This window comes from Carcharhinus amblyrhynchos, chromosome 14, assembly GCF_965287045.1.
Source record: "Carcharhinus amblyrhynchos chromosome 14, sCarAmb.v2.hapA, whole genome shotgun sequence".
Taxonomy (NCBI): domain Eukaryota; kingdom Metazoa; phylum Chordata; class Chondrichthyes; order Carcharhiniformes; family Carcharhinidae; genus Carcharhinus; species Carcharhinus amblyrhynchos.
In genome coordinates, this window is record NC_137337.1 from 59255228 (window position 1) to 59272093 (window position 16866).

General features: G+C 44.1%; 1 non-coding gene across 1 annotated transcript; it reads right to left on the minus strand.

Annotated features, from left to right (window-relative positions):
* Nucleotides 1-16424: 16424 nt before the first annotated feature.
* Nucleotides 16425-16616, minus strand: LOC145352820 (U2 spliceosomal RNA). Its single transcript, XR_013888592.1, has one exon. It is a non-coding gene; the product is annotated as a U2 spliceosomal RNA (small nuclear RNA).
* Nucleotides 16617-16866: the final 250 nt, after the last annotated feature.

The following is a 16866-nucleotide window of genomic DNA, read 5'->3' on the forward strand; positions in this document are numbered from 1 at the left end:
CAAAGCTGCATAGCCAACAACAGATGGTTAGTGAGAGTTAAATTGCGTTAGAATCATAGAACCCCTGCAGTGCGAAGGAGACCATTCGGTCCATTGAGTCTGCACCAGCAACAATCCCACCTAGGCTCTATCCCCATAACCCCACTAATCTACGCATCCCAGGACACTAATGGGTAATTTAGTTTGGCCAATGCACCTAACCTGCACATCTTTGGACTGTGGGAGGAAATTGGAGCACTCGGAGGAATCCCACGCAGACACTGGAAGAACGTGCAAACTCCACACAGACAGCGACCGAAACTGGGAATTGAACCCAGGTGCCTGGAACTGTGAGGCAGCAGAACTAACCACTGTGCTACTGCGCCACCCACAAATTATTACATTCTCTACAACTTTAAACACCATCTGGAGCCTGATTTTTAATTTATTGTAATTGTTGCTGGATTCACATCACATGCTTAGACAGCTTTCTTAGTTTTATCAAATTCTTATAAACAATTATTCTGCCAATATTTTCCACAGGCTGTGTGATTTCCATTAATCTTCATTCTCAGCACTCAAATATAGGGGGATATTCTCCAGTCCTGTTTCCCGATGGCGAGAATCCCATTGCCAGCTGGATCAGGCTTCAGGGCTAAAATCGGAGTTCCCGTCAGGAGTGAGGGCAATTCAGAGACAAAAGGACAAAGGGAATGTAAATAGTGATGACCGTGGCTGAGAGGGGTGCTGGTGGCTGTTTCACTTCCTCTTTTGCTGACCACTTATTGTGAACAGTGAGTGTGTGTATATTTCAGTGTATGTGAGGCAGTGTGTTTGATTGGGTGAGTATTTTTGAGTCTGAGTGAATGTGTGTGTGTATGACTGAGTATATATTTGAATGTATGTAAGTGTGTATATTTGAATGTGCTTGTGCTTCTGGATGTGTGTGTGTGTGTGTGTGTGTGTGTGTGTGTGTGTGTGTGTGTGTGTGTGTGTGTGTGTGTGTGTGTGTGTGTGTGTGTGTGTGTGTGTGTGTGTGTGTGTGTGTGTGTGTGTGTGTGTGTGTCTGTGCGTGTATGACTGAGTGTACATATTTGAGTGTGTGAAAGTGACTGAGCGTGTATGTTTAAGACTGGTTTGGGTATTGGGTAAGGATAGGTCTGGCCTCAGCTTTGATGAGCTAACAACCACTGCTTGGGAAAAAGCAGACTGTGGGCAAAATAACAGAAGAATGTTTGTGGCCACACTTGTGAATATCTTTGGTCAGTTGACTGAACTTAGCAGTGAGTGTCTCTGGTGATATAGAAATTAAAACTCCAACATAGTGTGTCGAGGAAAAGGATATTATTTGCATTTTACACGGTGAATTTCTTTGAGAAACAACACAGGTACACTGATATTATCAGGCTGCCCCAAATGTTCACTTATTCAGCAAGGTGGTTTTAGTAATTGTTATTAAATTTAGAGCTTTGTAAAGAGTGCACTCCAATTTGAACGTCATATCTCTAGAATCATGGAATCATAGAAACCATACAGTGCAGAAGGAGGCCATTCAGCCCATCGAGTCTGCACCGATCACAATTCCACCCAGGCCCTATCCCCATATCCCCACTTATTCACCTTACTAGTCACCCAATCACTAAAAGTCAATTGGTAAAACTGATCAACCTAACCCGCACATCTTTGGACTGTGGGAAGAAAGCGGAACACCCGGAGGAAACCCACGTGGACACGAGGAGAATGTGCAAACTCCGCCCAAGTCGAGAATCAAGACTGGGTGCCTGGTGCTTTGAGGCAGCAGTGCTAACTACTGTGCCACCATGCCGCTAAAACTAATATTCTGACCTATATCCAACCTTAAATCTCTTTTCTAGCAGACGTCTTATTTCACAGGAGAATCTATTGAATAGGAACTGATTTATTTTTTTAAAAATGTTATTTCCCCCCACAGCTGTTCAGTGAGGTTACTCCAACCAATCACAGCTTTAATTGGACTGAGTAGAGACATAGGATGACTGATCGACACTGGTAATGGGGGGAATTATGGAGCGTAATCTGGATGAATCTGACATTTGGGCCTTAGTATTGGATAATGGCCTCATTAGGATTGCACTGGTGTGTTACGGGTGCCACTGCTGACCCCAGGAGTCACAGGAAACAGCAGGATGGGCCTGCTTAAACACTCGCCAAGGGCTTCAGGAGAGTCTGGAAGGTGAGGATCAGTGCCTAGCGCCAGTGGAGTTGGGAGATGCCCCACTCTCCTCTACATTAAGGTGAATATTGAGGTGACTTTGCATGAGGAGCCGTCAACCCACCCCCAGCTGCATTAAGTACTCCTGGCCAGGCTGCAGGGGGTCTGGAGAAACAAACCACAGCACATACGATGCTGCAGCAACGAACTTTACAGCAGAAGGAAAGGAATAAAGAGTCTTGATGACCCAGGTTTTGTTGCCATTTTAAACGTACAAATTACCCAGCAAGTGAGTGAGTTCTCCATTGTTAGTGTCTTAACACGACTTGCTGCATGATTTGTGCTGCTCCAGCATTGGAATTGTAAAAATGGCAGCACACCCCCGACCTCTGTCTGGGTTTCATGCTGCGTTTGCTCTTTAATTGCTCATTAAACTCACCACGAAAAGGCAGGGTTCATTTTGTAAGTGTCTTTTTAATGACCTGGTAATTATTAGTGTAACGCCAGTCAAGTTTCTCCAGCTCACAAAGGGAGTAAATGAAACTGTGCAGTCCCTCACCTGCAGTGGCGAAGCAATTGTTAGGGTCATTTTCAATTTAAGTTTAAGAACGCTTATTTCATTTCCTCTCTGCAGTTTTGTCTCTTGTTCTCCCTCTCCCTTATTTCAGCCTTGCTCTTTCTCTTTCAGTACCTGATACTAATTCATTCGTATTGAAGATATTTAGGGCACAGTTTAAAAACTTGAGGCAAGAGATAGAGGGGGGATTTGAGGAACAGCGTTTTGCCTTGAGTGGTAATGATCTAGAAGCTGCTGCCTGGGAGGGTGATGGAAGCAGAGATGATTGATTTGGGAAGAAAACTGGATGATGCTCTTGAGGGAAATACAGGGATAGTGTGGGAGAATGCAGGTCAGTGGGACGAGGCAAAAAATGGTTCAGCACAGACAAGAAGGGCCAAAAGGCCTGTTTCTGAGCTGTAATTTTCTATGGTTAATGGAACTGACAGGAATGCTCTGCAGAGGGTTAACATGGATTTAATGGGCCAAATGGCCGCTTCATGTGCTGCAGTTTATCCTATGGGCTGAATTTTATGCCCCATCCCCCCAGAGATGGAATTGCAGGTGGAGCGGAGGCACAAAATTGGGTACCATGACAGCAGTGCTATTCCCATTGCTTCCTGCCACTGCCTATTCCCATAAGTATTTTACCAAAGGCTAAAAATTCTAAAGTCCAACTAGCGTGAAAATGAGACAGTCTGTTTTTTTGGGTGAGTCTTTACTCCCAATCTTGCGCATCTAGTGTGTGAAAAATTGGACAACACTGTTTCTAGCTATTAGAGGCAGTGAGCGGGGGGGCTTAACCCATCGGTCAGCTTGATAAATATGCATGTGCAGACCCCTTGACCCGGCTGGAATCTGAGATTGTGAATCTGTCAGTTCTTTTTGAAGGATATGGTAAGGAGTTTGCATATTCTCCTCGTGTCTTTGTGGGTTTCCTCCAGGTGCTCAGGTTTCCTCCCACAGTCCAAAGACGTGCGGGTTAGATGGATTGGCCATGCTAAAATTGCCAATTTCAGTGTCCTGAGATGCGTAGGTTAGGGGGATTAGTGGGTAAATATGTAGGGATATGGGGGTAGGGCCTGGACAGGATTGTGGTCGGTGCAGACTTGATGGGCCGAATGGCCTCTTTCTGTGCTGTAGCCATTCTATTCTTCTTCTAAGATATGAGGATATGAACACAGAAGGCACATTAAACAGCTGCAGTGCCTCATATCTGACTTTTGTGCTGTCAGCAGGAACCTGGCCCCATACCTAACATTGCATCTTATGACTCAAGAGCCATGATCCTTCCAATAATGCCAACAATCGCCTCTCTAATCAAAAACTCCCCCAACTCAATGCTGCTGCACATTTCTACCAGGACATTCCCAAGCCCAGCTATCCAGAAACGTGTAGTGTTCCCTAAGGAACTCCATCGCAGTTCAATAGTCAAGGGAAGTTGGAACATGGCCCCCTCTTACAGAGCCAGCTGCTGAATGGTAAGTTCAAAGGTCCTAGTTAAACGTTAGTGAATGAAAGTTGATAGAATTACAATGACAGCTTAACTAGAAAAGTGAAACATCTGAGATCTTAACAACTGGACCAAGAGTCACCTCCTTAACCAATGCAATTTAAGGATTAAGAAAGAAATAAGGGAATATCAGAGAAGGAAATCCTAGTTTTCAGATTGTGGGACTGGAATGCACAATGGAAAATACGGGTCTGGACCCATATGTATAGTTGAATGAGTGAATGGGTAGGTGGGTAAGCTAGGTAAGGCGTAAGTGGGTATAGAGGGGGTTATTGGGTGTGTGGGTATGTGGGTGAGATGGGTAGGGTAGTCAGGTGGTGGGGGGTATCAGGTCAGATCAGGGATAGTTGGGCTGGGTATAGTCAGGTGGTTAGAGAGATATTGGGTTGTTGGTGGATGGTCAGAGGATTGGGATGGTAGTCAAGTGGTCAGGGGGGTAGCCAGGTCTGGTCAGGGTCAAGGGAGGTAATCTGGTCAAGAGGGAACTTGAGTTGGGCCCAGGGGTAGTCAGGTTGGATTGGAGGGAAACAGGAGGTTGGTGAGGTTCATTGAGTCATCATGGAGGGGGATGAACATAAGAACATAAGAAATAGGAGCAGGAGTAGGCCATCCAGCCCTTCGAGCCTGCCCCGCCATTCAATAAGATCACCACATGTTAGACTATGTTTTAATCTGTCTAACGTTTCCCAGACAAGTCCTGTGGAACTGTTCCAAGTCTCTGACTCTAGCTCAGAGGTGGAGACATTTGCAGATGGTCCTGTAGAGGGGAGAATTGCCCAATGAAAGTTAAGACTTGCCCAGCAATTCCCACATAGGTTTTGTGCATGAGGACTTCAGCATAGAATTTGGCACATCTTGGTACCTCTTCAACAGCACCTCCCAGACTTATCATAGAATCCCCACAGTGCAGAAGGCCTTCAGCTCATTGAGTCTACACTGACTGTCTGACAGAGCATCTTACCTAGGCCCTATCCCCTCATATTTACCCTGCTAATCCCCCTAACCTACACATCTCTTGGGGTACTAAGGTGCAATTTAGCATGGCCAATCCACCTAACCTGCACACCTTTGAACTGTGGGGGGAAACCGGAGCATCTGGAGGAGACCCACACAGGCACAGCAAGAACATGCAAACTCCACATAGTCACCCGAGGACAGAATTGAAACAGGGTCCAAAGGGTCCAGACCCATATTTTCCATTGTGCATTCCAGTCCCACAATCTGGAAACTAGGATTTCCTTCTCTGATATTCCCTTGTTTCTTTCTTAATCCTTAAATTGCATTGGTTAAAGAGATGAGTCTTGGTCCAGTTGTTAAGATCCCAAATGTTTCACTTTCCTAGTTAAGCTGTCATTGTAATTCCAGCAAACAGGTCGAGGAAATTGTCTAACGATGCATGCTGTAAGATAGCCCAGTTCAGCGAGATCTGACAGAGGAACTTTCACATGAAGGCTAAACCACATCAATGTTCATACAACAGAAGCATTTCCGTGAGATGTAAATCAGCTTATCAACAAAAACTTCCTCTCTGGGGACTGAGTTCAATGGAAACCTTGCCACGCTGAGAGAAACCGATAAGCACAATGTTCCGGTAGATTAAACAATTCCACAAATGCGAGGGCAAAAACCAATTTGTTGAAAAACCCTCCCTTGTAAGATTAGCAGTTACCCCGTGGTTCGATCACAGAACAATCCATTCATTCCACAAGAATATTGGCGGCAAGGTACCAATGTTAAAATAGTCAAAGAAATATAAACAATGGGTGGCATGGTGGCACAGTGATTAGCACTGCTGTCTCACAGAGCCAGGTACCTGGGTTCAATTCCGGCCTTAGGTGACTATCTGTGTGGAATCTGCACGTTCCCCCATGGTGGCGCAGGCTTGTTGGGCTGAAGGGCCTGTTTCCTGTGCTGTGTTGTTCTTTGTTCTTTGTCTGCGTGGGGTTTCCACCAAGTGCTCCGATTTCCTCCCACAATCCAAAGATGTATAGGTTAGGTTGATTGGCCATGGTAAATTATCTCTTAGTGTCAGGGGACTAGCTAGAGTAAATACTTGGGGTTATGGGGATAGGGCATGGGTATTGTCGGTGCAGACTTGATGGGCTGAGTGGCCTCCTTCTGCACTGTATGGGTTCTATGAAAAAACGTGCTGGAAATATTCAGCAGATCAGGCAGCAGCTGTAGAGAGAAACAAAGCAATATGGTTGACTCTTAACTGCTCTCTACAATGGCCTAGCAAAGCAGCTCAGTTCAAGAGCAATTGGGGATGGGCAACAAATGCTGGCTTTGGCAGAGTTGTCCTCGTCATAGCTATGGCTGGTGCCCTTTCATCAGAGCATAGTGGATGTGTGGGCCTGAGGTTGGCAAGAAGAGCTCAGGCGTGTTTCTAGGTTACCACATAGTCAAGGACCCCACGCACCCCGGACATACTCTTTTCACCTCCTTTTGTGGGAAAAAGATACAAAAATCTGACAGCACATACCAACCGACTCAAGAACAGCTTCTTCCCTGCTGATATCAGACTTTTGAATGGACCTGCCTTAGATGTGTTCAGTACAGACTCGATGGGCTGAAGGGCCTCTTTCTGCACTGTAGGGTTCTGTGATTCTATGATTAAGCTGAGCTCTCTCTACACCCGAGCTATAACTTTAACATTATATTCTGCACCCCTTCCTTTCCTTCTCTATGAACGGTACGCTTTGTCTGTGTAACACAAGAAACAATAATATTCACTGTATATCAATACACGTGACAACAAATCAAATCAAAAAACGTGATGATAGTGGTAGCCTGAGCTGGATTTGACCCGACACCCTTCACAACCTTTCTTTGGTTTCGTGCATACATTGTTCGCTATCCTACATCTGTGTGTTACTGCTACTTTCTTCAAGCATTTGGGGGCTAGGTGTACACAACTTTGGCAGCACCAGAGCTTGACACCGGCTGAAAAATACTGATGTAATTCTCCTTGCCACCGTTCAGTAGTTGTCTGAGTGTGATCTTATGGAACCCCACAGGCATCCACTTTACATTGAGAACAAAGGGAAAATACATCGCCCTCATCATTGCCCTCTGCAATGCAAAACTCAGCAGATCTTATTCTGTTTAATTATTTCTCAGTCTCACACACGCGCACACACACACACAACAAAATAAGGGCAGACATTTCAATGCAGTTTTGTATGTTTTCTAATGACACTGTGTATATGCAAGCTGATTTAAAAAAATATGAAGTGAGCTATTGTTACAATTTAGTGGTTTTAGAAGGCAGCCTCCTCTTCTCTCACTGATCCTGCACCTGTTCCCACCAGCAGGCTTCATTCCACATGATCTGTCTGTTTATTTTATTTCTCACACCAGAGGGACAAACAATTTTCACACTTGATTTAACATAGCGTTACACTATATGGTTCCAAGTCCTCTTGAAAAGGCAAATATCACTAAGGATCAGTAATTGACCAAATTTGGGTTCAATTTGGACAGGACCTGCCAACCTGTTATGCGCCTCAGCCAGAAAGGAAAATACAGCAGGGTGTAGAATGGATGTCTAATTTGATACCAATCATTCATCGTTATCCAACATTAAAATATCTCCTCATATCTTTTAATACACTTTGAGAAAGAGTTTGCATTTGTTTCACATTTTCCCGTAGCATAGGTCACAATTATTGAACTACAGCTAACTACACACGGTAAGATCCCACAAATGCCAAACCTATCAACCACACTTGTTAATCTGTTTTTGTTTTAAAGATGGATGGACAGGTCATTGAGAGAACTCCTGGTCTTTCTATTGTAAGGTTTTGAGTGTAGTCTGTTAGATAAGAACATAAGAACACAAGAAATAGGAGCAGGAGTAGGCCATCTAGCCCTTCGAGCCTGCCCCGCCATTCAATAAGATCATGGCTGATCTGTCGTGGCTCAGTTCCACATTCCCGCCCTCTCCCCATAATCCTTAATCCCCTTGCCTATCAAAAACCTATCAACCCGCGTCTTAAAAATATTTAGTGAGGCAGCCTCCACCACTTCAACGGGCAGAGAATTCCAGAGATTCACCATCCTTTGAGTGAAGAAGTTCCTCCTCAACTCCATTCTAAACCGCCCCCCCTTTATCTTGAGGCTGTGGCCTCTAGTCCTACTGTCCTTTCTGAGCGGGAAGAGCCTCTCCACCTCTATCTTATCCATCCCATTCATCATCTTATATGTCTCAATGAGATCTCCCCTCATTCTTCTAAACTCTAACGAGTACAAGCCTAGTTTATTCAGCCTCTCCTCATAGTTCAATCCCCTCAACTCCGGCATCAGCCTAGTAGACCTCCTCTGCACTCCCTCCAAGGCCAAAATATCCTTGCATAAGTGCAGCGACCAAAACTGCACACAGTACTCCAGCTGCGGCCTCACCAATGCCCTATACAGCTGCACTTACAGCTGATCTTATTAAGGTATTCATAGTTCATAGATCAATAATCAATATTAACTAATAAATTATAAACATAGGCATCATAGAACTAATCTCGAAGTTGCCTCCATGCTTGCTTCCACACACAGCTCTATATACACTACACTGACCCTGTGGTATGGGTCATGTGTTCTCTTACATCACTGTATGGCCGATACTGTGTTCAATTGCACATTTAACCCTTTATGTGCCAGAGCCTTATACTACACCTCCGACCCATGAACTCCCCCCACAACCACTATCCTGCCCACAACTACTCCTGATCCCACCGAGTACCTCCAACCTCCTGACTAGCCCCCAACAATTCGCTATCCCCAACCACCTACCATCTCACGCCACCTTGCCAGTTCACCGGTCCTACCACTTACCTCACCCACCCTACACACTTTCCCATTCACCAACATTCAAACTGAACCTTTAAACATATCCTATTAGCAGCTAGTGTGGTTCAAAAGGGAGTATGTTCTATCTTCCTGTTGACTCCTCTGCAATGGAGCTCTCTGAGGAATGCTGCACTCCACATTCCAGGAAGAAATAGGCATTTGGGTCAAGTAGGGGGACTTTTTGGTGGAATGGCAATCTGACAATAATTAATGCTCCTTGGAACTTCTGGACTAAAATCTCATTCAATAGGCAATATTCCCTCTCAGTGCTGCAGTGGTTTGGCAGCCTGGAGTACAAGCTCAAATCTCAGAACTGGAGCAATTAATAGTTTGAATGTATTGATAATAAGTATCCTTGATGAATTTGTAGGCTACAGAATAATAAATGTTCTTAGTCGCAGTGATTGTTGGTATTACTGCATCCTGATATTAGATGATGATTTTACCATTGATCCTATTTTTGGTGAGTTGATTATACAGTTGTAATGTTGGACTGTTAATCACAGGGCAATAATCTCATGAGCAGTTGAGGCATTGATTAGGACTGGATGTTACTAAGAAAAGCCAGCCACTGATACACAGTTCCATTTTGTGTGCTAAACTTACACACAATCAAGAAGTGTTTGAAGCAAGGTTTAAATATATCCCACATTAATGAAAAACGGCGACTATCAAATTTTCTGTATATTTGTTCTTTGGGATATGAAAATCCAGTGATTAAAGAAATATTTGTTTGTCATTCGGAAGGAAAGCACAATTTCAGTTTCTTAAAGGGACAGCAATGCTCGACAGTCCATCCAGTTGGAGATTTTTATGCGTTTTCATTAATTGGCAAAGCTTGAATCCAGTACTGGAACGAGCCAGGTAGGTAAGCCTATTGTGTCAGCTTTGGTTCAGTGGCAAGTAACCCCTTCAGAGTCAGAAGCTGTGGGTTCAAGCCCTACTTCAGAGATGTTATGGACTGTTGTAATATGCATTTAAGGGATAACAATATGCCATCATGTTTATGGATTATGGATGAAAAGGGATTGGTTTAGGTTAGAGGGTCATTGTTTTTTAACTGGTCGGCGCAACATCGTGGGCCGAAGGGCCTGTTCTGCGCTGTAATGTTCTATGTTCTATGTTCTATCACTGTGTGCCAGAACTTCTAACCTAACAACACTGTGGAAGCACCTTCACCCCACAGAAAGATATGGTTTATAAAGAACGTCGTCTTCTCAAGAGCAACAAGAAATGGACAACTGCTGGCGATATCCTCATTCCTAGAATGAATGAACTTATTTACTTTCATAACCTCATGTAATGGACTAAGGCCAGTGCTCTTACCCTCTCTAGATCTGCCACCCTCTTCATTCTTTTCAAAAATGTTAGTTTAGGACATTTTTGGGATTTATGTACAGATTTTGTGAATTACTTTGTCACCAGATTCTTTCACCAAGATAGGATGTTCAAGGGTAGTCCCCTGAAGTGTGTTTGAAAAGCCATTGTGCTTCAGATATCCTCTGGGTAAAATTCGATAAGCAACAATCAAGCAGCTCATTTCTGGATAAATTGATTTGGTGATAATAAAATTCAGTGCTAATTATGGAACGATAAAAGGTTGTACTCAGTGTCTCTGCAACTTCCACCTTATTTCCCCCCAACTTCCTCAGAGGCATCTGATCCAGTCCTGCTGACTTCTTTATCAGCATCTTCTGCCTTAGTAAAGACAGATGCAAAATGTTAGTTTACCGCCCCAGCCATGCCCTGTGCCTCTATGCATATGTCATCTCTTTTTTAAGTCTGACACAAACGTTTCAGATCTGGAGGCTCCGTAGGAGTGGCAAGGAAGAGAATTTTGAATTTGCAGTCGGGAAGTGAAAAGGGTTGGAGTACAGCTTGTGGAATCTCCCTTCCCCACACTGTCTAGTGGACGATGGTCCAGGAACTCTGAACGACGATTCGAAGGCCACAGGAAGCAGTTGGAAAACAGCAAAACGGAGTGAAACATTCACAGCAAAGGAGTAGAACATGATGGACACTTAAATGGGCAAGGTAAATGAGGTCATCCAGCAGAGAATACAACAGAAACATGCAGTGAAGGTGGAAGTCTCATTAATACCGATATGAGGAGAGATATTTAGCCTCTTGTGCCTGTTGCATTATTCAATTACAGCTGGATCGATATTGATTGAGATGAAGGATGGTGGAGATATTTAATACCACATTGTTTTATAACCAGCAGATTAGGGAGTAGACTTATTCTTCCCTAAATAGGGAATCAATAGGAGGAAAGTGAGGCAGATCTATGTTACAGCAATTACCCAGGAACGCTTGGTGGATTAAGTTAAATGTGTTCAACTGCCTTTTCTTGTCTCGGATTTCTTCTCATGAAATAATTTTTTCCAGTTATAGATAATTTCTGCATCAGTTTAGCTCAATGAGGGCCCTTGCCCCTGAGTTCAAAGGCTGTGGTTCAAGTCCCACTGCAGAAACCTGGACAGATGAATACTCCCCCAGGACGGAAGGAGTGCAGCACTGTCCAAGGTGTTGGGCCAAGACTTCTGAGGAGTGGCAATCGCAGTCAGATTGTGCCTTGCAGATGCTGGGCAGGCTTTCGGGAGTCAGTGGCAAGTTACTCACCACAGAATGCCTATCTGATATCAGATCCGATAGACTCTGCTGTATCCAGTGCCTTCAGCCATTTCTGGATATCACATTGAATGAATTGAATTGGCTGAGACCTGACCTCTGTCATACTGGGAACTCCAGGAAGAGGCAAAGATGGATCATCCACTTAGCACTTCAGGCTGAAAATGCTTTCAAATGTGTTACCCTTAGCCTTAACACCTTATTCTTTGCACTGGCCTACTGGATTCCCCCATCACTGAGGATGGGAACATTCACAGAACCATCAGAAATTGATTGTTTAATTGTACATGGTAAAAAGTCTGACAACACCAGGTTCAAGTCCAACCGATTTATTTGATAATAAATTCAGAAGCTCTCAGGGTTTGCCCCTTCTTCAGGTGAATGGAGAGTTCTGGCCTCAGACAGAGCATATAACAGCACAGACAGTTTACAACTAACCTGCTATTCAAGTCTTAAAGAGGCTGACAATGTGTGTGGAAGGACCACTGAGCACAGGTTAAAGAGATGTGTATTGTCTCCAGACAGTACAGTAAGTGAGGTTTTGCAAACCCAGGCAAGTCACGGGGGTTACAGATAGTGCGACATGAACCCAAGATCCCTGTTGAGACCGTCCTCATGTGTGCGGAACTTGGCTATCAGTCTCTGCTCAGCGACTCTGCGCTGTCGTGTGTCGTGAAGGCCGCCTTGGAGAATGCTTACCCGAAGGTCAGAGGCTGAATGCCCGTGACCACTGAAGTGTTCGCCAACAGGAAGGAAACAGTCTTGCCTGGTGATTGTCGAGCGATGTTCACTCATCCGTTGTTGTAGCGTCTGCATGGTCTCCCCAGTGTACCATGCTTCGGGACATCCTTTCTTGCAACATATCAGGTAGACAATGTTGGCCGAGTTGCAAGAGTATTTACCGTATACCTGGTGGATGGTATTCTCACGTGTGATGATGGTATCCATGTCGATGATCCGGCATGTCTTGTAGAGGTTGCTGTGGCAGGGTTGTGTGGTATTGTGGTCTCTGTTCTCCTGAAGGCTGGGTAGTTTGCTGCAAACAATGGTCGGTTTGAGGTTGTGCGGTTGTCTGAAGGCACACATCATAATTTACATGGTCATTGACTGCTGGATGTATCAAGAATGCAGAGTTTTGATCTGATCCGCTGGCTGTGGGACCACTTAGCTCTGTCTATATCGGGTGCATTGGTGAGAATGAGGTGAAGAATTGTTTTTTTTCCCTCTTGTTGGCTCTCTCACCACCTGCCACAGGCTCAGTCTGTCCGATATGTCCTTCAGCACTTGGTCAATTTGGTTAAAGGTGGTGCCAAACAGCATGATGGATACTGAAGTTCCCAAGAGAGAAACAGAGTTAACATTAATGTGAATAAGACAAAGGAAGGCCTGTGATAGGCTGGCCAGCAGGAGACATTGAATGAGAGAATGGTCAGTCTCCCGAGCAGACAGAGAACGGTGACTAGGCAAGAAACAAAGAAACATAAAATGTTCTAGAGCATGTGTACTGTCGTCTGAAAGCTGAATGAAGAGAAAAACTGAAACATAGAAAATAGGAGCTGGCGTAGGTTATTCAGCACGTCTGGCCTGCCCCGTCATTTATTATGATCCAGGGTGATCATCCAACTCAATAGCCTGATTCCACCTTTCTCCCCCACCAACCCACCCCCACCCCCCGACTCCCACTGCCCCAATCCTCTGATCCCCTTTGTCCCAACAGCTGTATCTAACTCCTTAAAAACATACAATGTTTTAGCCTCAACTGCGTTTTGTGATAGCAAATTCCACAGGCTTGTCAGTCTCCAGATAAAGAAATTTCTCATCATCTCAGTCTTAAATGGTCTACCCTGTAATCCTCAGACTGTGACCCCTGGTTCTAGACACCCCCACCATAGGGAACATCCTTCCTGCATTTACCCTGTCTAGTCCTGTTCGAATTTTATCAGTTTCTCCGAGATCCCTCCTCATTCTTCTAAACTCCAGCGGATATAATTCTAACCAACTCAATCTCTCCTCACACATCAGTCCCACCATCCCAGTAATTAGTCTGGTAAACTCTCTCTGCACTCCCTCTATAGCTAGAACCTTTCCTCAGATAAAGAGACCAAAACTTTACACAATATTCCAGTGTGACCTCACCAAGGTCCTGTATAATTGCTGCAAGAAGTCCCAGTTCCTGTATTTGAATTCTCTCGCTCTGAAGGCCAACATGACGTTTGCCTTTTTGACTGCCTGCTATGCTTGCATATTTATCTTCAGTGACTGGTGTACAAGGACTCATTGCACATTCCCTTCTCTTAATTTATAGCTATTCAGATCATCTGTCTTCCTGTTTTTGTTACCAAAGTGAATAACCCTATATCTGCCATGCACTCAGTCAGTTTGCCCAAATCACACTGAAGCATTTCTGCGTTTTCCTCAGAGCTCATCTTTTCACCCATCTTTGTCAAGTGCACATTTGGAGATATTACTTTTAGTTCCCTCACCTAGAATCATTGAACCCTACAGTGCAGAAAGAGGCCCTTCGGCCCATCGAGTCTGCACCGAACACAATCCCCCCCAGGCCCTACTCCCATGTCTCTACATGTTTTACCCACTAATCCCTCTAACCTACGCATCCCCAGGACACTAAGGGGCAATTTCTTAGCATGGTCAATCAACCTAACCCGCACATCTTTGGACTGTGGGAAACCCACACAGACACGAGGAGAATGTGCAAACTCCACACAGACAGCCAGGAATCGAACCCTGGACCCTGGAGCTGTGAAGCAGCAATGCTAACCACTGTGCTACCATGCCGCCCACCTAAATCATTAATATGTTGTGAATGGCTGAAGTCCGAGATCGATCACTGCACACCCCACTATTCATTGCCTGCCATTCGGAAAATGACCTGTTTATTCGTATTCTCTGTTTCCTGTCTGCCAACCAGTTTTCAATCCATTTCAGTACAATACCCCCAATCCCACGTGCTTTAATTTTACGCACTGATCTTGTACGTGAGGATTTGTAAAAAGCCTTTTGAAAGTCCAAATAAATCACATCCATTGCCTCCTCCTTATCAAATCTACTAGTCACATCCTCGAAGAATTCCAGTAGATTTGTCAAGCATGATTTGCCTTTCATAAATCTATGCTAACACTGCCTTATCCTGCTAATGTTTTCCCAACTGTTTTGTTAAATAATCTTCGATAATGGGTGAATTTTCCCCACTACCAACGTCAGGCTGACTGGTCTATAATCCCGTCTTTTTTCCACCTCCCTATTTAAATCGTGGTGTGACCTTAGTTACCTCCAATCTATTCAAGAATCTATAGAATCTATGAAGATGACCACCAATGCATCCACTATTTCTTGGGCCACTTCCTTAAATACTCAGGAATGTAGATTATCAGGCACAGGGGATTTATCAACCTTCAATCCCATCTATTTCCCTAATTCCATTTCTCCACTAATAATGATTTCCTTCGCTAAGACCCTGTGTTCCCCAACATTTCTGATATGTTACTTGAGTCCTCCTTTGTGAAGACCAAACCAAAGTATGTATTTAGTTGGTCATCCCCATTATAAATTCCCCTGTTTGACTGTAAGGAACCTATATTTGTCTTTGCCAATCTTTTTCTCTTCACATACCTATAGAAATGTTTACAGTCAATTTCTATGTACTCTCATACTCTATTTTCCCTTTCTTAATCAAATCCCTTGGTCCTCCTTTGCTGAATTCTCAACAGCTCCCAATCTTCAGGTCTGTTGTTTTTTTCTGGCCAGTATTTATGCCCATTCCTTGGATATAATACTATCTCTAATTTCCCTCAGAAGCCATGGTTTGGCCACTTTTCCCATTTCACTTTTGCTCTGGACAGGAATAAACAATTATTGCACCTATGCGCTTTTTAATGTTTCCGTTACCTGTCTACCACCATCCCTTTGAGCAACATTTCTGAATCCATCGTAGTTAACTTGTGTCTCATACCATTGTAATAGCCTCCTTTATTAAGACGATGGTTATTCATCCCCAAGGGAGCTCAAACTACTAGACTGCTTTTCTCATTAGACAATACCCAGTCTAGGATGGCCTATCCTCTAGTTGATTCCAGGCTTTCCTTCAATTGTTTGCATTCAAAGAAAAGGAAACACATTTTTGTCCACTCAGTTAACCTATCTATAAATTATTCATATCGATTTGCAGAATTTTTATGTTCTCTCCTCAATGTGTTTTCCTACATGATATTATATCGTTAGCAAACCTGATTTTCAAACACTCAGGACATTCATCCAAGTTATTTATATCAATTGTAGACCCCCGCATTGATCACTGTGGTACTCTGCTAGTAGTCTCACAACACCAGGTTGAAGTCCAACGGGTTTATTTGGTAGTAAAAGTCTGCGTACATTGGGGTGACCATGCAGACGCTACGACAATGGGTGAATGAGCACTGCTCGACAATCACCAGGCAAGAGTGTTCTCTTCCTGTTGGGGAACACATCAGCAATCATGGGCATTTGGCCTCTGATCTTCGGGTGAGCATTCCCCAAGGCGGCCTTCACGACACATGACAGCGCAAAGTCACTGAGCAGAGACTGATTTTTTTTTTAAAACTTTATTCCAATCCAATCAAGTCAAATTAAACCCAATTCAGAGTCCCAACGAGTTGGGACATTCCCGATCCAAGCTGACAAAACAGGGCTCTCACCTCCTGTCTTGGGCTTGATCTACATGATCCAAGCTGACTGGAGTAGGTGTAGCTCCTCCTCCAGGGCTTGATCTTATTTGCATCTTAGCCAAATGGCCGAGATGCCGCTTTAAAAAATTGCTTCAAATGAAGCTAAAATGCAACCCAATGACTTCAACGAAGTGCAGCATGTCAATACTACACTTGATCTTAGCCAAAAGGCCGAGAAGCGATAAGAACTGAGCCCAAGGCCGCCAATTGAAGACTGAGCAGAGACTGATAATCAAATTCAGTACTCAACCCCCACAACTTGACTGGGCTTGCAAAATCTCACTAACTGTCCTGGCTGGAGATAATACATACTTCTTTAACCTGTGCTTAACCCTCTCTTCACTCACACCGTCTGTATCTTTAAGACTTGATTACCTGTAAAGACTCGCATTCCAATCATTATTTTGTAAATTGAGTTTGTGTCTTTATACAC